The following is a 21,176-nucleotide window of genomic DNA, read 5'->3' as shown; positions in this document are numbered from 1 at the left end:
AACACCAAACCCCCAAAAACAAAAACAAAAAAAAAAAATGCTTAAAAAAAAAAATCAACGAATAAATTTTTCAACATCTAATTTAATACACCAATCCTACTATATATGAAAAAATTTCAACCTTTTTTTTTTATTTAAGTTCTAATGAATTTACAATTTTATTTAAAATTACGCCAAATATGAGCTCAGGTAAATAAAAAAAATCGAATTAAATTTTAGAATAATAAATAAAATGTCTTGTTTAAATGTTTCAAAGAATTAATTCACTGAAATATATTTAAATAGTTAAACTTACATTCAAATCGGGCTTTTTTACGTTATTTTGTTTTTTTATTTTTTTGATGGGTGGGGGGGATTCATTTTCTATTTATTTGTAAAATAACGCATCTATTTTAAAACTTTTGACAGTATTAATAATTCTTTTGTCATGATCAGAAATTAGGAAAATAAGCGCTTTAAAATCATTGATGCAATTAAAAAGAGAAATAGAAAAACAAAACTGATAAATAAACACACTCGCAAGCATTTTTTTTATTACCCCGCCTCATATTCTGAGAACGAATTTTTTTTTTCTTGCTTAGAAAATTTCGATTTTATGGTTTTATTTTTTTTTACACAGTAAAAGATATAATTTTGGAACATAATTTTGTTGCAAATGTTTGCAAAAATAAATAAATAAATAAATAAATAAATAAATAAAATAAAAATATTTATTTTTATTAATAAAACTGCCAGACAATATATCGTATGTGTGTATGTGTTTTCTCGTTTATACGTGAACATAAATATATCAGATTATTTTTAAATTTACTTCGATCGATTATTTATGAAAATAAAAATAACAAACGAAAAAACCCAAAACGATTTTTAAAAAACATTTTTAAAAAAACATAAAATAAATAAAGTATGATATCACGTGACCAAACATTTAAAAAAAAATGAAATATCAGAATTAAATAAATTTTAATTAATTTATTATTTTTGCTAATACATATTTTTAAAAATATTATCTGATACGATTTTATTTATTTATTTATTTTTTGCGGTTATATCATATTTGTATTACGATCTTTTTTCTCCATAAATACGTATTTTCACGATATGAGGCGAACTAAAAGTTGACCTCTTTTTTTTTTTAACCAAAATATTTAATAATCAAAGATGAAGTTATTTAAGATTTAAAAATTATTTCCAAATGAATTAAAGTTAATGTCTAATTATGTTTTATTTTGTTTATTGATTTTAAAAAAAGAAATATTAAAAAATAAAACGAGAATTGCTTCGGGTTCGAACCTGCATCGCATTTTCCCCCGTATTCGCGTGTACTTCTAAAGGGCTGAAAATACATCTTATTTAATCAAAGCAGAAAACAATAATGAATAATTAAATAAAAATATTTAACACAAAACACTTTATTTTATATAACTTTTTAAAAATCATCATTGAAATATTAAATTAAATTAAATTCATATTTAATAGAAAAATTAATTTAAAAATACATAAATTATTATATTCTATTTTGTAACTTTTAACAATAAAATTAATAATCAAAATATTTATTTAAATTAAAATTTTTCATTGAAAAATTTTAATTTATAAATAAATTCAGTTTAAAAATACATTTTTATTCTGGGATCAAAATTGAGTATTAATTGGTAAGAAGACCATCCTCCCAGGCATTATCTTCTGCTTCTGTTCCTGTTGTCGGTTAGAAATATTTTTGTTCCAGGGTGACTTTTTTTAGGGTTCTGGATTCTTCCAAGATTAAACAACTAAGTAAAACAATTTATATATATATATATATATATATATATATATATATAGAGAGAGAGAGAGAGAGAGAGAGAGACATTTTTTTTTTTTTTTTTTTTTTCTTTACATTTTCACCCCAAACAAGGCACATTGCCACTTTGGTGTAGGGGGCTACACTCAGGGACAGCAACTACTGGGGCACTATGTTGGGATTTGGGCAGCAATATGTTGGTTCACATTACACTTGAACTTCTGCATGCCAGTACAGTTAGGGAAGCAGGAACCTGGAATGGAATTCCAGAGTCTAGCGGTTCTGGGGAAGAAACTACTGGAGTAGAAAGATCTTTTACATCTAGGGATCTCTACTGTGTGGGGGTGGGATTTAGCTGCCTGTCGGGTTTGTCGAGGGTGTCTACGTCGTGGGGGCACAAGTGTCTGCAGTTCGTCAGAGCATTCCCCATTAAAATACTTGTAGAACAGGCAGAGGGATGCAACGTTTCGTCGATGGGACAGAGGCTGAAGCTTAGATGCCAGTTCAGAGCCTATCAGATTGGTGACTCTCTTTTGAACCTTGTCTAGGAGCGAGAGACTAGTAGCAGATGCACCAGCCCAAATGTGACAACAATACTCCATACATGGGCGAATGGTGGCTTTATAGAGGTAGAGGATACTTTCAGGTATCAGTAGTTTTCTAACACGGTAGAGAGAGCCTACCTTTTTTGCAGCGGCCCTGGCAATTTTTTCAATATAATTGTTCCAACTCATGTTTCCTGTGAACGTTAGGCCAAGCAGTTTGAAAGATGTACTCTCAGACAGGGAGTCACTGGCCATTGCTATTGGTGGCAGAGAAGGTTTCTTGTAATTATTGAAGGAAACCAGTTTAGTCTTGGCAGCATTGAATGTGACCATCCATTTATGTCCCCATTCCACTACAGATTGGATGTCATCCTCTAGTGTTTTTGCCATTTCTTTAGATATGTGTTCATTTGTTTTCCTGTCATGCCTGTTATAGAGTGTAGTGTCATCAGCATATATACCCATCTCAGAGGCAGTTTTGTCGGGGAGGTCATTAATAAATATTAGGAACAATAGAGGTCCAAGGATAGACCCCTGAGACACTCCTGCATTTATATCACACTGTTTAGATGTACGACCGTCGAGGACAACCTGGATTTTTCTCTTATCTAAGAAGGATTTAATTATGTTAAGTATTCTTCCAGTGATACCGTATGATTTGATTTTCCTGAGGAGACCCTTGTGCCATACCCTGTCAAAAGCCTTAGATATATCTAGAGTTACCGTTCTGCCCTCCCCTACTTTGTCCAGTAAATGATATATACGTTCAGAGATTACAGTGAGGATGTCAGCTGTGGAACAGGCTTGTCTAAATCCATATTGTTTGTCAGTCAAAAGTTTAGCATCTGTAAGGTGCCGGACTAGAGCATGGTTAATTATGGTCTCAAATATTTTGGCGAAAAGTGGGAGGAGGCTAATGGGGCGATAATTTGATGGGTCAGTTCTTTCACCAGAATTCTTGAATACTGGTACCACAGAAGAAGTTTTCCAACAGCCCGGAAAGCATGATTCATTAAGGCATTTGTTGTAGAGTTTGGAGAGAACTGGAGCTGCTTCGGCTGAGCACTTTTTTAATAGCACAGCTGGAATGAGATCAGGTCCACATGCTTTTGAAGTGTCAAGGTTTTTTATGATAGCGTGTACCTGAGCAGGGGTGATTTTTAGATCGTCTAGCGTGGCAGTTGCCTGCAAAGGAAAGTCAGGCAGGGGGTGGTTGGAAGGGTCCAGTGTGGAGTTCAAGGCAAACCGGCTGGCAAGCATATTAGCCTTGTCAGTTGCTGAGCAAACAACCTCGTGATTTTTGGTTAGCGGGGGAATTGTTGATTGCCCATTATTTACTACACTGTTGTAGATTTTCCAGAAGTCCCGATTTCCTAATTTTTGTGCTTCGATGCGTTTTTTAGTGGTTTCAGTAAATTCTCTCTTAGCTATTGCTATTTCTTTCTTAACGTTACTTCTAGCTTCTATATACTTCTGTTTGTTTGAACTGGACTTATGTCGGTTAAATCTGCGGTATGCATGCTGCCTTTGAGCAATGGCAGTTGTGCAAGTCGAAGTAAACCATTGGGGAGAGTGGGCTTGCTATAAAATTTCCGGATGGGAACATGTGCTTCCATTGCTGTTTTGAACCATTCAGTGGTCTCATTTGCGCACTGTTCAGCAGGAAGAGAAAAAATATTTCCCCATGAGGGAGAGCGGTAGAGAAAATAAAAGCAGCTAATGTTGTGTTGTATGTTTAGTCTAAAGCACATAAAGACTTAATCGTTCGTTTTTAGGTTTGTTTCTCTAGTCAGAGAGAGGGTGTTACGAATGTAGACTCCAAGTCCGTGCATATGTCTGTCAGAGTCCTTACGGCAGAGTCGGAGATAGCCAGGCATGTTAAAGTAGTTAGAGGGGATGGAGGAGTGTAGGTTAGTCTCGCTTAGTGCTAAGATATCCGGGGTATTTGTTAGGAGAAATGCTTCAACATCAGCTAAATTAGTTCTAAGCCCACGCATGTTAGTGAATGCAAGCCTCAAGGGAGGAGGCAAGTTGGATTTGTTTGTCCCTAGTCCTGGTTTAAGCTTATTTTTTTATTGTACTGTCATCATGTTTTTAAAGAGTTTCAGTTAGGTGACGGGGAGCTGAACAAGAGGTTATGCAAGGTATCAGACATGCAACACAAGTAGACCATCAGCTGACCTTTCTTCAACTAGGACTGTGGCCTCAGGAACGCCTATCGGGGATGACTGCAGGGTCCCTTTCCATGCGCAACATTGCACTATAAACATCCTGATATTATACAACTGTTGATGGAGAAGCCGCTCTAAGTGCTACCAAAGAGTTAGGGCTCCTGTACTACCAGTCAGAAACAGCAGCCAGGAACTGTCAATCCGGTACCCTCAGCCCATCAGAAGAAGATCACCCCAATCTAATTGCACAGGCATATGTGGTACTCAAGCACTCCCAAGTGCCCAGTTTTGAGGGGTGGGATGTGTCGGAGATGGGGGAACGGCATTCAATGCCCTAGACAAGAAACAAGATCTACCACTAAGTGTTTTGTTGATTCACTTGTGATAGTGCCGCTGCGCCTGACTAATAGGCAAAGAAGGAGTATGGAAGCCGGCGATAGACAGAGCCTATCTACTCCTTAAGCAATTTAGGTTTGCAGACCAGTAATTTGTTTGAGTTCTCAACTCTAGGAAGGTTGTCGTCCAAGACTGGAGAGGCCTCCCTCCCCTTTGGTTTAGTTTCAGAGTTTTCCTTCTCCTAGACGGGTGATCTGGGAAGATCTGCTGGGTCCATCAGCCCTGAGAGGGTTTGCTCCGCGCCTGGGTCCTAATCCAGGTATTTCTGCGATCCCGCGTGGTTAATGTTACAGGGTTAGTTTGTAGAGGTTATATATCTAATGAATAGTTACACTCCTCAAAGTGATTTAGGGCATGCAGTGGAAGCAGTTTTGTGGGGAGGCTTGTTAGAAAAGTGTTAGTGCGGATTAAGACTTTTACCTTAGGTTTTTCCATTTTTTAAAATTTTATGTTAGTTTAGGTTCAGGATAACGTTATAGTTTGAGTAGGTATTAGCCATCCACATACGGTTTTGCAGCTCTTTAGTGCATCTAGACAAGCAACAACCTCAAGTTAGGATTGAAACATGATCATCCAAACGACAGTCGGAGCTCCTTACCATTGCGCTATAGGGCTGCTGCTATGCAGGCTTTGAATTAACAATGTTTTGACATTGTCCAAATACCTAAGCTCAATTTGTTTACACAAAGAGCATATCGCTTCATACGCTAATGGTAATTTGTATATCACTTCCCAAAATATTTTTTATGACTAATATTTTAACTCAATTTTTCATCTACTTTATATCCTCCACCTTTTTTTTTTTAAAATATAATTTGTCTAAATACAATTTTTTTTTTAGAAATAAAACCCAACAACCAGCTAAATCCCACCCCTACACAGTAGAGATCCCTAGGTGTAAGCAAGCCTTCTACTCCAATAGTTTCTGCCCCAGAACTTCTAGACTTTGGAACTCCTTTCTGGGATTCTGCTTTTTTGGAAGCCGCGACTAAAAGAAATGATGGTGGTGGTGGGGGGCTAGGTATAATAGAAAGGAAGGAAAAGCATTTACTCACCAGAGGTTGAATTAACCGAGAGATTTGTGTTTCAAACTTATTAATAAAAAAATTTATATATATATATGTATATATATATATATATTTTTTTTTTTTTTAAAGAAATATATATATATATAGTTCTGGTTAATGTCTTTGACAAAACTTGCGTTATTGTCCAGGCGAATTTCTACACGGGCTAATTTCCTCAAGTGTTTAAGATGGCGACAATTATTTTTGTATGCGTGTTTGAAAGTTTTTTTTTTATGCTTTTTTTTTTGTGTGTGTGTGCGTTTTTTTTTTTTTTTTTTGTGTATCCGGGCAAAAATCTTTGAATTTTGTTGAACTGCGCCTTACAATTAATTTTTTTTTTTTTTTTTTTGTTGTATTTATACATATTTTACAAGGTATCCGCCTTCGGACTTCTCAGGCCAGGTCCTATTTAAATCACGTAAATTATTCGGTAGGAGTCACATAATTTTTTTTTTTTTTGATAGGGTTAGTCGTGTCATAAAACAGTAAAAATATATTTTATTGGCACTTCTTTAGGCGGATTTATATATATTTACTTGTTTTTTTTCTTTCTTTCTTTGTTTTCTGTGTTTGTCCTCGGACATTGCTGTTACATCGTCATCGTTTGTCCGTGTTCATATGGACGTCGGCGTTCACCAAATTATGGCCGTTACCATAATGTAATTCTTGTTGGGTAGGTCACCATTTCGGTGGGTCCCCCTTTTGGGGAGTCGTTGAAATTAATAAGACGGAAGTAGAAACCGACCTGGGAATAATGATAAAGAAACAAAGGAACTTCCAAACGAAACGGTTTTATATTCATTTCAGCGTACAAGTGGTATCGGGTTATAGAAAGTTTGTGATTTTCATTTATGTCCCCTAACTCTGGAACCACTCGCGTCTCCGTTTTTTTGCTTCCAACACTTTTTGTATCTCTCTTTTTGTCTTTCGCACTAGAACTGTTCTCCGTCCTGATTTGTTATAACCTCTGGTCACATTTTTGAGGAAAGGAGGAAGGAAGGAAGGAAGGGGGAAAGGGAAGAGTAGAGAGAAAGAGACATATAATGGAGAAATAGTAGTCTTGGCTTCACTACACGAGTCCCCCTCTAGTAACGGAGTTAGTTAATATCCTTAGAATTACTACTATGTCTACTTCTGTTTAAAAATAAAAATATTAATTTTTCTTTTTCCATGTCACTTTTCTTCCTGATCTAGATTTATACATGCCACCAGCAATTTTACTCTCTACTTTATCGGTATCATCTGTTCTGACATCCTTATCATTAGTAGTACCTATCTGTGCTTTCTCGGTCACTCTAGTTCTATTACTGCTAATTGGCTCTGTAAACGGTTTTAACTTATCGATTGATACGTGTGCATGAGTACCGTTATTCCTATCGATCTGGAAGTGTTTATCTGATTGAGTCAAAACTTTATAAGGACCTGAGTGTGATGCTTCCAATGGTTTCCTAACTCGATCAACCCTTAACCATACTTTCTCACAGGAAAGTAAGGTTTTCGGTATAAAAGATTTTGCATTTCCATGGATAAATCCTTTTCCATCGTTGAGTACGTCGATTTGGGGCATCCATTCACACAAATTACGTACATTCTTGTTGTTAACTGGAGTTTCTTGTTCTACTCTCTGCTTGTGTATCAGCTGATGAGGAATCAATATTGGTGCTCCAGTAACAGTGGTAAAAGGTGAAAAACCTGATTCATTAGGGGTGCTGCGTATACCTAGTAGGATCACTGGTTTCGCTTTCATCCAGGATTCTTTTCGCGCTATTATCGCTGCCTTAAGGGTACGATGTGCTCTTTCAATCATCCCATTACTTTGAGGATGATACGAAGTTGTTCTCAATCGATAAAAACCTGCTACCTTGGCCAACTCTTGAAACAATTCGCTCTCAAATTGGCTACCTCTGTCAGTTACAACATGCAATGGAACTCCAAATCGAGATATCCAGGCATTGATAAATGCCTCTGCTACCAACTGGGCAGTTATTTCGATCATTGGCTGTACTTCGATCCAGCGAGTTGCACGATCGATACAGGTCAGCAAATATTTGTATGGACTGAGGTAAGGATCTGACTCATTGCATGTTAGGAGTAACGAGCCAACAATAGCAATATGTACCGTTTGAAAACGTGCGGATGGTACAGTTCAAGTGCAATGTAAACAAACATCTTGCTGCTCAACTCCCTTCATAATGTCCCTGCAACTTATGCCCTCGATAGTAGCCTCCTACTTCAAAGTGGCACTGTGCCTTGTTTGGGTTGAAAATTGAATAAAAATAGAACATAGAAATTCAGTATGCAAAGTAAATGTGAAATGGAAGTCAGTAAACATGAAACGAAATACGAAACCATATGGAAATAATTTATTTAAAAAATTTTTTTTAAGCGGCACCACTTATCAAGGCCAAAAGGCCACTCGAGGATAAGGGTTAAAGAGTGTACAGTTGTAAAATTGGACAATGTAGTAATCGTTAGTAATGGAAATTCGGTAGATTTGTTAACTTAAGTGGAACGGCTTATCAAGAACTTGTTTAAGTTAGACTTGAAGACAATCATATTGTAGTCAGCTGGAAAGCAGGAAAATGGAAGACAGTTCCACCGGCGTTCAGTTCTAAGAAAGAAACTTTGTTCATGGAATCTACGTTTAGGTTTAGGCACAGATAAAGAGTGGGGGGGTATTGATAGTGTTTCCAGCTAGACGAATATTTCTTGTGAAAGTTTGGCGAGGGGGGACCATAGATTGGAGCTCAGTCGAGCACTTGAAAATAACGATAAAGCAGAGACAAACTCACAACATCTTTTCTGTGAGAAAGCAGTTGCAAGGAAAAGAAAAGGATATCCCCTACGAGGCTACAAAGTCTATTCAGAATAAGTCCTTTCTAGCAGCTCCTGCCCAGATGTGGCAACAATACTCCATCCTTCAATGTACCTGGCTCTTATAGATAGAGAATTGTATCAGCAATGAGATATCTACTGGATTGATAGAAGCTCTAGTCCATCACTTTACAGATGCTAACCTTCTGACCGACCAACAATATGAAGCAACCTTACTCTATGGATCTGAAACTTGGACTCTTTCCGCAAAACAACAGCGTCGTTTAGATCGATGTTACACACGTCTTTCGAAAAGAGTGCTCAATCTCTCATGGCGAACCGCCCAACTTTAGAAATGATATCTGGAGACTTACCGAGAGTATCAACGTCACTTTGCATGAGACCAGTTTGCTGGACATTGTGCACGTGCAACAGATGAACTTGTTCCATCATTTGTACTGTGGAGGCATCAATCATCTCACAAGGAAGATCTTTTAGGTGCTCTGACAGATAGGGAATACTGGAAGGGTGTAAGGAGTTCAATCTCGGCCGAGGCCGCACGATAATGATGCTGCTGCTGCTGCTGCTGATGATGATGATGTTGGGTGTGCATGTGTACTGACGGATATGTTCATGCAACTGGGGCCCACTTGTGGATTCCCTAGAAACTTCTTCCGCAAGAAGAAGTAGGGTCAACCTGTCCAGTGTGAATGCCGTACCAGGTACAGCTATATTTGCAGGAAACAAAGCAAGTTGCTACTACTGAGATGTAGGGACCAGATTTATAAAGGAACTAGCAGAGAGCCCTTACATTGCCCGGGATTGAATGATGATCAATGAATATTTCACATTCCTATATTTTTATTGTCATCAAAATCTGTGAAATAATACAGGAGGACGCTTCACATGCCTCCATGCAGTAACTTAGTCCAAAACATATGTTATTCTACATTACACTCTAGAAATTCATATGCGGGGTTTGAACCTATAGACCATGTCATGCAAAAAAAAAAAAACACGTAAATTTTGAAGTCTTATAAAATTCTTGATGAGCCGTTCCCCTTAAGTAATCCAATTACCAATTCCCACCACTAATGATTATTACGACATTTTCCCACAGAAGAGATGTTGTGAGCCTGTTTCTGCTTTATTCTTATTTTCATGACAAGTGCTCGTCTGAGCTCCAATCTATGGTCCCCCCTGGCCCGACTTTCACGCAAAACCACTATCAATAATTTCCTCCAATCTTTATCTGTGCTTAAACCTAAACGTAGATTCCATGAACAAAGCTTCTTTCTTAGAACTGCATGACTGTGGAACTCTGTTCCGTTTTCCTGCTTTTCAACTGACTACAATATGGTCGTTTTCAAGTCCAACTTAAACAAGTTCTTGATGAGCCATCCCGTTAAGTAATCCAATTTACCAAATTTACACTACTAATAATTACTACGGCATTTTTTCCATTGACTCCTGCACACTCATTAACCCTTATCGTCGAGTGGCCTCCAAGCCTTGATAAATGTTGACTCGTTTGTAAAAAAAAAAAAAAAAAAGTCACACTGGTGTTTGCTTAGAGATGTACCTTCAATTTCTTTTTTCATTGTGTTCTGCCGTCCTGAACATGCTGCCTCACAATTGTGTTAATAAACATGTATCATCATCCTGTGTTCGAAGTATTATATTGTCTATCGTGATATTCCTAAGTTTTATGTATTCCCTAATTTGATTACAAGAAGAAAAAATAAATATTATTTTTTATTTTTTTTACGTAGGCGTCACCACTTATCAAGGCCGATAGGCCACTCAAGGATAAGGGTTAAAGAGTGTACAGCAGTCAAAAGGACAATATAGTAATCGATAGTAATGGAAGTTCGGTAAATTTGTTAACTTAAGTGGAATGGCTCATCAGAAACTTGTTCACGTTGGACTTGAAGACAACCATATTATAGACAGCGGGAAAGCAGGAAAACGGAAGACAATTCCACAGGCGGGCAGTTCTAAGAAAGAAGCTTTGATCATGGAATCTATGTTTAGGTTTAGGCACAGATAAAGATTTTTTATTTTTTACATAGTAATACACTTATCAAGGCCGATAGGCCACTCAAGGATAAGGGTTAAAGAGTGTACAGTAGTCAAAAGGACAATATAGTAATCGATAGTAATGGAAGTTCGGTAAATTTGTTAACTTAAGTGGAACGGCTCATCAGAAACTTGTTCACGTTGGACTTGAAGACAACCATATTATAGACAGCTGGAAAGCAGGAAAACGGAAGACAATTCCACAGGCGGGCAGTTCTAAGAAAGAAGCTTTGATCATGGAATCTATGTTTAGGTTTAGGCACAGATAAAGATTTTTTATTTTTTACATAGTAATACACTTATCAAGGCCGATAGGCCACTCAAGGATAAGGGTTAAAGAGTGTACAGTAGTCAAAAGGACAATATAGTAATCGATAGTAATGGAAGTTCGGTAAATTTGTTAACTTAAGTGGAATGGCTCATCAGAAACTTGTTCACGTTGGACTTGAAGACAACCATATTATAGACAGCTGGAAAGCAGGAAAACGGAAGACAATTCCACAGGCGGGCAGTTCTAAGAAAGAAGCTTTGATCATGGAATCTATGTTTAGGTTTAGGCACAGATAAAGATTTTTTATTTTTTACATAGTAATACACTTATCAAGGCCGATAGGCCACTCAAGGATAAGGGTTAAAGAGTGTACAGTAGTCAAAAGGACAATATAGTAATCGATAGTAATGGAAGTTCGGTAAATTTGTTAACTTAAGTGGAATGGCTCATCAGAAACTTGTTCACGTTGGACTTGAAGACAACCATATTATAGACAGCTGGAAAGCAGGAAAACGGAAGACAATTCCACAGGCGGGCAGTTCTAAGAAAGAAGCTTTGATCATGGAATCTATGTTTAGGTTTAGGCACAGATAAAGATTTTTTATTTTTTACATAGTAATACACTTATCAAGGCCGATAGGCCACTCAAGGATAAGGGTTAAAGAGTGTACAGTAGTCAAAAGGACAATATAGTAATCGATAGTAATGGAAGTTCGGTAAATTTGTTAACTTAAGTGGAATGGCTCATCAGAAACTTGTTCACGTTGGACTTGAAGACAACCATATTATAGACAGCGGGAAAGCAGGAAAACGGAAGACAATTCCACAGGCGGGCAGTTCTAAGAAAGAAGCTTTGATCATGGAATCTATGTTTAGGTTTAGGCACAGATAAAGAGTGGGAAGAATTATTGATAGTGTTTTCAGCTAGTCGAGTGTTTCTTGTGAAAGTTTGGCAAGGTAGGACCATAGATTGAAGCTCAGTCGAACACTTTCCATGAAAATAATGATAAAGCAGAGACAAACTATTTAACAATTAGCTAGCAGCTTGGGCTTGCCTGGTTATACAAAATGCTTAATAATTTGCCCAGTGGACTAATTTGCAAAAAAAATTAAAACAAAAAAATAATAATGATAATGTTGTTCATCAAATTCCGTCTGTGTTTGTTTACAATCATGTCAGCTGATATTTGGGTTTGGCGATTTTAAAAATAGTCTTTCTTCTCTTCTAGATAAAAAAAGAGGAATATTTTACCTTACACTGGCCAATGTTACATCGGTGTAGCGTAAAATATTCCTCTGTAAAACTTCTTTTTTTTATCTATGAGAGAAGAAAGTCTATTTTTAAGATTGGATATTTTCATTTTTCGAGACTTATTCGATGAATTTCTGTACAAAACATATCTAAGAACACTGCCAGACATATAAACTACCTTGATTAAAAACCGAAAATATAAGCAAGCTATAAGGTATTTGCAACTTCTCTTCCGATTTTCGGTTTTGTAATCATGCCCAAATGCATTTTATTTCCTTTTGGTGGATTGATTGTTGCTATTTCTTCTACGTTATGATGACTGAACTTATGCATTCATGACCTGCCAGTTTATTCTATTTGTTGCAGATATTGATGGCATGAGACTTGGTCATAGATGTGCGTGAGAAGCAAAGGTGTGTCCTTAAACTCATGGCATGAGAAAGCACGCTCCAGATACCTATGCACAGCCATCGTTCATCATTGGCGAAAGTGCATTGAGAATGCTTGTGTAGGGGACTAAAAATTAGGGGACACCGGGAAGGAGTAATCTGCCCCTGCTCTAAGGCTGGTTGGTTTTTCCCTTTGGTCACCGGCAGACGTGTTGCCTTTTCCCTCTCAAGAAGAGGAGAACCTTCGTTCCACCACGAGGTGAGCTCTGAGAACTTTTTCCACCAGTCGGTGAGTCTTATCGAACTGTCGCTATTGTATTGTGTTTTATTGTTGTTTAAATGTTTCTCAGTGTATAATAAATGTGTAAACGTAATTGGGCAATTGTGTTTATTCATATATTTTTTGTTTAGTTAAAACTAACACTTGTGAATATGTAGAAAAATTCTGGAACACAAAAAGTTGCTTGTTTTCATGGTACTACTTCCGTCTTCATAGCTCTTGAAAAGTTCTATAGCAGTGAGAACAGGGAATCATAGCAGATGTTGAGGGTTTCATTTGTCCTTACTGTCATTTCTGCGCTTCTCTGCAGTAACCTTTCGGTAGCTTTCATATTTGCAGGCACGGTCATGAACAGCCCCCCCCCCCCACAGCCACTTGGCTCTATCTAAAGCTGTCTGCTCCCATGATGATGGATCTACGTTGAAGGCCTTCAGTGATCTTTAAACTTTAAATCGTTTTCTTTGGCCGACATGGGAGCGCTTGCCATGTTGGAGCTCAGCAAACAGAAGCTTCTTGGGTAGTCTGTAGTATGGCTACATGACCCGCCCAGTGAAGCTGAACTTTCATCAGGATAATGGGGATGCTTGGGAGTCCAGCACGAGTTAGGACATCTGTGTCTGGTATCCTTTCCTGCCAGCCTATGTCAAACAGTTTCTTTAGTCTGGTGGTGTGGAAGTGAGTTAATTTTCTAGCGTGCCTTTGATAGACAGTCCACGACTCACATCCATAGAGTAAGGTGGTGAGTATGACAGCTTTATAGACTTTGATCTTTGTCATGGAGATGATGCCTCTTCTGTCCCATACATTCTTGTGGAGTCTGCCAAACGCAGCGCTTGCTGTAGCGAGTCTAGTGTTGATTTCATCGTCAATGACTACATTACAAAGAAACCGAAATGCATTCTGACGGATTTAATTTCGTAATGAAATTATTATTTCTTATATAAAATTTTTAAGATGTATGTTTTACTTTGTTATTTTTAATTTCATTTTGATTTAATTAAATATGTGAACGTTAGATAATTAAACACACACACACACACACATACATACATACATACATACATACATACATACATACATGATGATTGCAAAATTAAAGACCATTATCAGAATTGAGCAAGTAGTACAACATCTATAACACAACTTGCCACTCATTTTGGAAAGGATTGCCTTACAAATGATACTGAGAACCCAAACAAGCCTGCTACTGACATAGCCCAGAAAAGTTGGAAAAAATACACTAGCCAGTTCCATAGTGTTAAAACAGAAGAATGGACCAATCATAAACGGGCAAAATACCTACTGACTGAAATATCTCAAGAATATATTGATAGGGATGGTTCCCTGGACTGGCTCAAAAGAGGATCCCTCCATTACGACCAAGAGAGGTTGATATTGGCTGCACAAGACCAAGGCCTTATGACAAACGCCTTCAAAAAAATGTGTGGTCTAAGCAACAATAATAAATGCAGGTTCTGTAGCACTGAGGTTGAGAGTGTGGGCCACCTGATTTCTAGTTGCAAAGTCCTACTTGGAGATGGTTATTATACAGATCGCCATAACGGAGTTTGCAAATACCTTCACTGGAAGATATGTAAGAAACTCAACATTCAGTGTAGTAAAAAATCCTGGGAACATATACCCGAACGAACAGTTGGGAATGACAACTACACTATTCACTATGACTACATAATCCCTACTGCTACATATCTAGAAAACGCAGCTGTTAAACCAGATATAGTGATTTGGGACAGAGCAAACAAAAAAGCAACCGTAATAGAGGTCAGTGTACCCAATGATACAGGGCTTAACAGAGCTGAGAGGGAAGAGATAACAAAGTATCAAGGACTTATGTATGATATGAAACGAAATTGGAAATTAAAAGACGTTTCAATTATACCAGTCATCATAGGAGCAACTGGGCTTATGAAAAAGAACTTTAAAAAGTACATAGCAAGCATAACCGGTGAACCAAGTGCAAGTAAAATACAAACGATTGCACTGAAAGGGACGGCTAGAATCCTGAAAAGATCTCTTGGTTGGACTCACTAAAATAGGGGTAAATGTCAGACATCTGGTTGGATGTCTCATCCCCTAGAAGAAAAAGTTTAAGAAAAAAAAAAAAAAAAAAAAAATGATTGCAATGTCTTGTCAGAGGAGTGCCACTCCCTCAGACACTTAAAGTCCATGAGCCCAAAAATGACTTTTTTTTTTAGTCCTACCAGTGAATTCACACGCTCAAGCAGGCATGACACTGAAGATGGTCATTGAGATCAATTATTACATGCTTCCAGCATTTCAAGCCTCCAATCGTCACAACTTTTCCATCGCCACAGGACCACTTTTATAGACAATGCCTGAGGGAGTATCTATACACAGATGATGTTACAGAATCTTAGCTTTGTGCGACAGCTAAGTCTCTCTCTCGGTTCAAAATGTTGCGATCCAGCAACAAGCAAGAGCAAGATAGCCAGCAACAAGTTAAACTGCAGACCAGCTTAATGCGGGTACTGGTCTCCCGCTTTATGGTTTTTTAAATCAGAGATTTGCTTCTCCTAGAAAAGTTGCCTTCACCACGGCTTACAGGAGTCCTCTCCACCCCAACACACACATAAGGTCTTGGAAGGTCTTGTTTTTAATCCTTCAGGGAGACTAGCCACCCTCCTCACCAAACAAGTCTGGTGGGGGTACCAGTTTAGTCGCCTGTGACCCGACCATTAGGCAGGTAGTACTGGGTTACATGGTACCAGTAGCATATGACATACATACATACATACATACATACATACATACATACATACATACATACATACATACACAGGCACACGTGAAGTGAAGTGGTCGCATAGTTTTATTAATGCAGACACTATGTACCTATATTATTATATATCTATTTTCATAATATATCACTTTTAATTACTATGTTTCCATATAGATTAAAAAGAAAAATTATGTACGTATATAAGATGTAGGACAATTTAAATAACGGACGATTTGGCTACAAGCGCTTTATGGACATTTTGATCTGGACGTTTTGGCCTGGACATTTTGTCTTATTTTGTGGTTTTAGTTTCTTTTATGATAATATTTCTTTCGTCTTTAAAAGTTCATTTCTGAAGATAAAATGTTGGCTCGATATCTTGATTTAAAAAAAAAGAAGACATTAATTAATATTGTTAATTAATTCCAATATAATAATTAGTTTTAATTTTTTTAATAGTCAACCAAGAGTTGCTTCCCTTTTCGTCAGATTTTTTTTTTCAACAGTTTCTGACTTTTCTCTTTTTTCTGACGAGAAAATCCGAAGAAAATAATTTTAAACAAACCCAATTAATTCTTTAAAGGTAAATATTTTTTATTCAAATATATTCAAAGTCTTTTTTTCTTATAATTCAATCAAAAATCGATATTTTATTTCATTTTTTGGTTAAAAAAAAAAAAAAAAAATGGTTTCCTTTTTTCCATTTTATTTTAAATTGAAAAAAAAATGGCAAAATTTGAAATTTATTTTTGTTTTATGAATAAATTGAATTTTTATTGAAATTAAAAGAAAATTCAATGAAAAATTTTGATATTGAACTGTTTTATATCTTGATGTGATTAAAAATATATTTTTTTGAATTTAAAGTTGTAAAATTTCAATTTAGAAATTTAAAAAAAGTGATTTTTTTTTTAAATTTGGAAAAAAAAAAATTCAAGAAAAAGTTTAATTTAATTTTTTTTGTTAATTGTTAAATTTTTGTATTTAAAAAATTTGGTAGATTTTACTAATTCGCTGTCACGGTGTTTGTATAATAATACCAAAAATTTTGTATTATTAAAAAATTTGGTACTTATACATTTATTGAATCGTGCTGAAATAATAACATTATTATTTAGAAAGCCATTATTAACTTGGGGAGAGGAGGGTGTTTTGTACCTAATCTGTACTGTCACCTAACAATTTAAAAAATATCGTAAAACTTTAATTAAACTTAAAAATACTATTTAAAAAGTGCATAAAATATGTCCTTTCAATTTTAAAATTATTAAAAAAAAAAAAAATAAAATGAAAATCAATTATTTTATTTTTAATAATTAAAAAAAAAAAAAACAATAAATAAAGATAAAAATATGAATAATAAAATTTCCTGGATTTCTTTCCCGGACCTGAAGAATCTTACCCCCCCCCCTCTTTTGTTTTTCGTCTATTTTTCGATTTTTTTTTACAGAGGATTATTATTATATTGACACTAATTTACCATATTAAAAAAAAAAAAGAAAAAAAAAAGAAGTCGGTACTTAACCGTGCTGAAATAACAGCGGCATCATTTAGAAAGCCATTCTTAACATGGGGAGAGGAGGGTTTTTTTTTTGTTTTTTTTAACTATTCTGTACTTTAATCATTTAATAATAAAAAAAAAATATCGTATAACTTTAATTTAACTTTGGAAATACTATTTACAAATAGCGCGGTTCAATACTTGTACAAGCACCAAAAAGTCAATATTTAAATTTTTGTAGGGAGTGTTGAGTTTCTAATGCAACGTTTTAGTAAATCGATCACCCACTTTTATAAACAATCGACGAATTGCACGAATTTAGCCTTTTTTAAAAGCAGTTTAGCCTTTTTTAAAAGATTATTTCAAAACCCAAAATTTAAAAAAGGCTAAACTACTTTAAAAAAGGCTAAACTACTTAAAAATAAGGCTGAATTCGCGCAATTTAGCCTAAAAACATCGATTGTAAAAATTGGTGATCGATTTATTAGAATGTTGCATTAGAAACTGAGCATCATCTACGAATATTTTTTTCTTTTTATAAAGGCTTGGAGTCAACTCGAGGATAAGGGTTAAATATTGATTTTTTTTCTTTCATTTTTTTTTTTTTAATCTTGTGGATTAGTGTCCATTCGATAATAATCTGCAAAAAAAAAAAATCTTGATGTTATTAAAAAAATTGTGGTGTTTGTTAAGATGGAGTCGACAGGTCGATTTTTAAAAATAAAAATATGTTGTTTTTTTTTTTTTAGCAAAAACAATATTGCGTACTTAATTTTCTTGTCGAAAATAGTAATATATCCAAAAATTACGAAGAATCATCCAATAGAAATTTAGTTCTAGTTAAAAGTAATTTTTATAGAAAATGGGGTAAAATCGCATTTTTTAAACGTTATAAAGTAGGCAGTAGGAGTCTACATGCAGGGGACATAACTCCAAAAACAAATATTTATGATTACTTGTGTAATGGCCAAAAGGATGGAGTAAATATTTTTTGACGGAGTCTCTCTTTTAAAAACCTATCGAAAATCAAGTAATTATCCAATCAATTCGAAATTTTCACCGATTATTAAGCGAATAATGAATGAATGGTGTACTTTTTTTTCATAATTTATATATATATATATATATATATATATATATATGCTTACAAAAATAAATATATGTATATATATATGCTTACAAAAATAAATATATGTATATATATATGCTTACAAAAATAAATATATTTATATATGTATATATATATATGCTTACAAAAATAAATATATGTATATATATATGCTTACAAAAATAAATATATGTATATATATATATATATATGCTTACAAAAATAAATATATGTATATATATATATATGCTTACAAAAATAAATATATGTATATATATATATATATGCTTACAAAAATAAATATATGTATATATATATATGCTTACAAAAATAAATATATGTATATATATATATATATGCTTACAAAAATAAATATATGTATATATATATATGCTTACAAAAATAAATATATGTATATATATATATATTTATATGCTTACAAAAATAATATATATATGCTTACAAAAATATATATATTCATATGCTTAATAAAAAAACATATATATATATTATATGCTTACAAAAATAAATAATATATATATATATATATATACGCTTACAAAAATAAATATATATATATATGCTTACAAAAATCAATAAAAAGTGAATTATTGAATAAAATATAAATAAAAACTAAAATAAAAATAAAAGATAATAAATACAAAATAAAATACAAATACAAAATAATAAATAACAAATAAAATTAAAATAAAAGATAATAAATAATAAAATAAAAATAATAAATAATAAATAACAAATAAAATAAAAATAAAAGATAATAAATAACAAATAAAATAAAAATAAAAATGATAAATAACAAATAAAATAAAAATAAAAATGATAAATAACAAATAAAATTAAAATAAAAGATAATAAATAATAAAATAAAAATAAAAGATAATAAATAACAAATAAAATTAAAATAAAAGATAATAAATAACAAATGAAATCAAAATAAAAGATAATAAATAACAAATAAAATAAAAATAAAAGATAATAAATAACAAATAAAATAAAAATAAAAATGATAAATAACAAATAAAATTAAAATAAAAGATAATAAATAATAAAATAAAAATAATAAATAATAAATAACAAATAAAATAAAAATAAAAGATAATAAATAACAAATGAAATCAAAATAAAAGATAATAAATAACAAATAAAATAAAAATAAAAGATAATAAATAACAAATACAATAAAAATAAAAGATAATAAATAACAAATAAAATAAAAGATAATAAATAACAAATGAAATTAAAATAAAAGATAATAAATAACAAATAAAATTAAAATAAAAGATAATAAATAACAAATAAAATAAAAGATAATAAATAACAAATGAAATCAAAATAAAAGATAATAAATAACAAATAAAATAAAAATAAAAGATAATAAATAACAAATAAAATAAAAATAAAAGATAATAAATAACAAATAAAATAAAAATAAAAGATAATAAATAACAAATAAAATAAAAATAAAAGATAATAAATAACAAATAAAATAAAAGATAATAAATAACAAATGAAATTAAAATAAAAGATAATAAATAACAAATAAAATAAAAATAAAAGATAATAAATAACAAATAAAATAAAAGATAATAAATAACAAATAAAATAAAAATAAAAGATAATAAATAACAAATGAAATCAAAATAAAAGATAATAAATAAAAAATAAAATAAAAATAAAAATGATAAATAACAAATAAAATAAAAATAAAAGATAATAAATAACAAATGAAATCAAAATAAAAGATAATAAATAACAAATAAAATAAAAATAAAAATGATAAATAACAAATGAAATCAAAATAAAAGATAATAAATAACAAATAAAATTAAAATAAAAGATAATAAATAACAAATAAAATAAAAATAAAAGATAATTAATAACAAATGAAATCAAAATAAAAGATAATAAATAACAAATAAAATTAAAATAAAAGATAATAAATAACAAATGAAATCAAAATAAAAGATAATAAATAACAAATAAAATAAAAATAAAAGATAATAAATAACAAATGAAATCAAAATAAAAGATAATAAATAACAAATAAAATAAAAATAAAAGATAACAAACAAAATAAAAATAAAAGATAATAAATAACAAATAAAATAAAAATAAAAGATAACAAACAAAATAAAAATAAAAGATAATAAATAACAAATAAAATAAAAATAAAAGATAATAAATAACAAATAAAATAAAAATAAAAGATAATAAATAACAAATAAAATAAAAATAAAAAATAATAAATAACAAATAAAATAAAAATAAAAGATAATAAATAACAAATAAAATTAAAATAAAAGATAATAAATAACAAATAAAATAAAAATAAAAGATAATAAATAACAAATAAAATAAAAATAAAATATAATAAATAACAAACAAAATAAAAATAAAAGATAATAAATAATAGAATAAAATAAAAATAAAAGATAATAAATAACAAATAAAATAAAAATAAAAGATAATAAATAACAAATAAAATAAAAATAAAAGATAATAAATAACAAATGAAATCAAAATAAAAGATAATAAATAACAAACAAAATAAAAATAAAAGATAATAAATAACAAATAAAATAAAAATAAAAGATAATAAATAACAAACAAAATAAAAATAAAAGATAATAAATAACAAATAAAATTAAAATAAAAAATAATTAAAAAAAAATAAAATAAAAATGCAAGATAATAAATAACAAATAAAATAAAAATAAAAGATAATAAATAACAAATAA

General features: G+C 32.1%; 1 protein-coding gene across 1 annotated transcript in view; it reads left to right on the top strand.

Moving 5' to 3' along the window:
- The first annotated feature begins 16,271 nt into the window (after nt 1-16,271).
- Nucleotides 16,272-21,176, top strand: part of LOC145269116 (uncharacterized) — a 247,765-nt gene continuing 242,860 nt past the window's right edge. The window contains exon 1 of the mRNA XM_080124708.1: nt 16,272-16,391. The gene's annotated coding sequence lies outside the window, so the exon portion shown is untranslated. The remainder of the gene's footprint in view (nt 16,392-21,176) is intronic.

Source organism: Euprymna scolopes, chromosome 45 (assembly GCF_053919585.1).
Source record: "Euprymna scolopes isolate OS-2025 chromosome 45, ASM5391958v1, whole genome shotgun sequence".
In the NCBI taxonomy this organism is placed as follows: domain Eukaryota; kingdom Metazoa; phylum Mollusca; class Cephalopoda; order Sepiida; family Sepiolidae; genus Euprymna; species Euprymna scolopes.
This window is presented reverse-complemented; position numbering and strand designations above follow the sequence as displayed.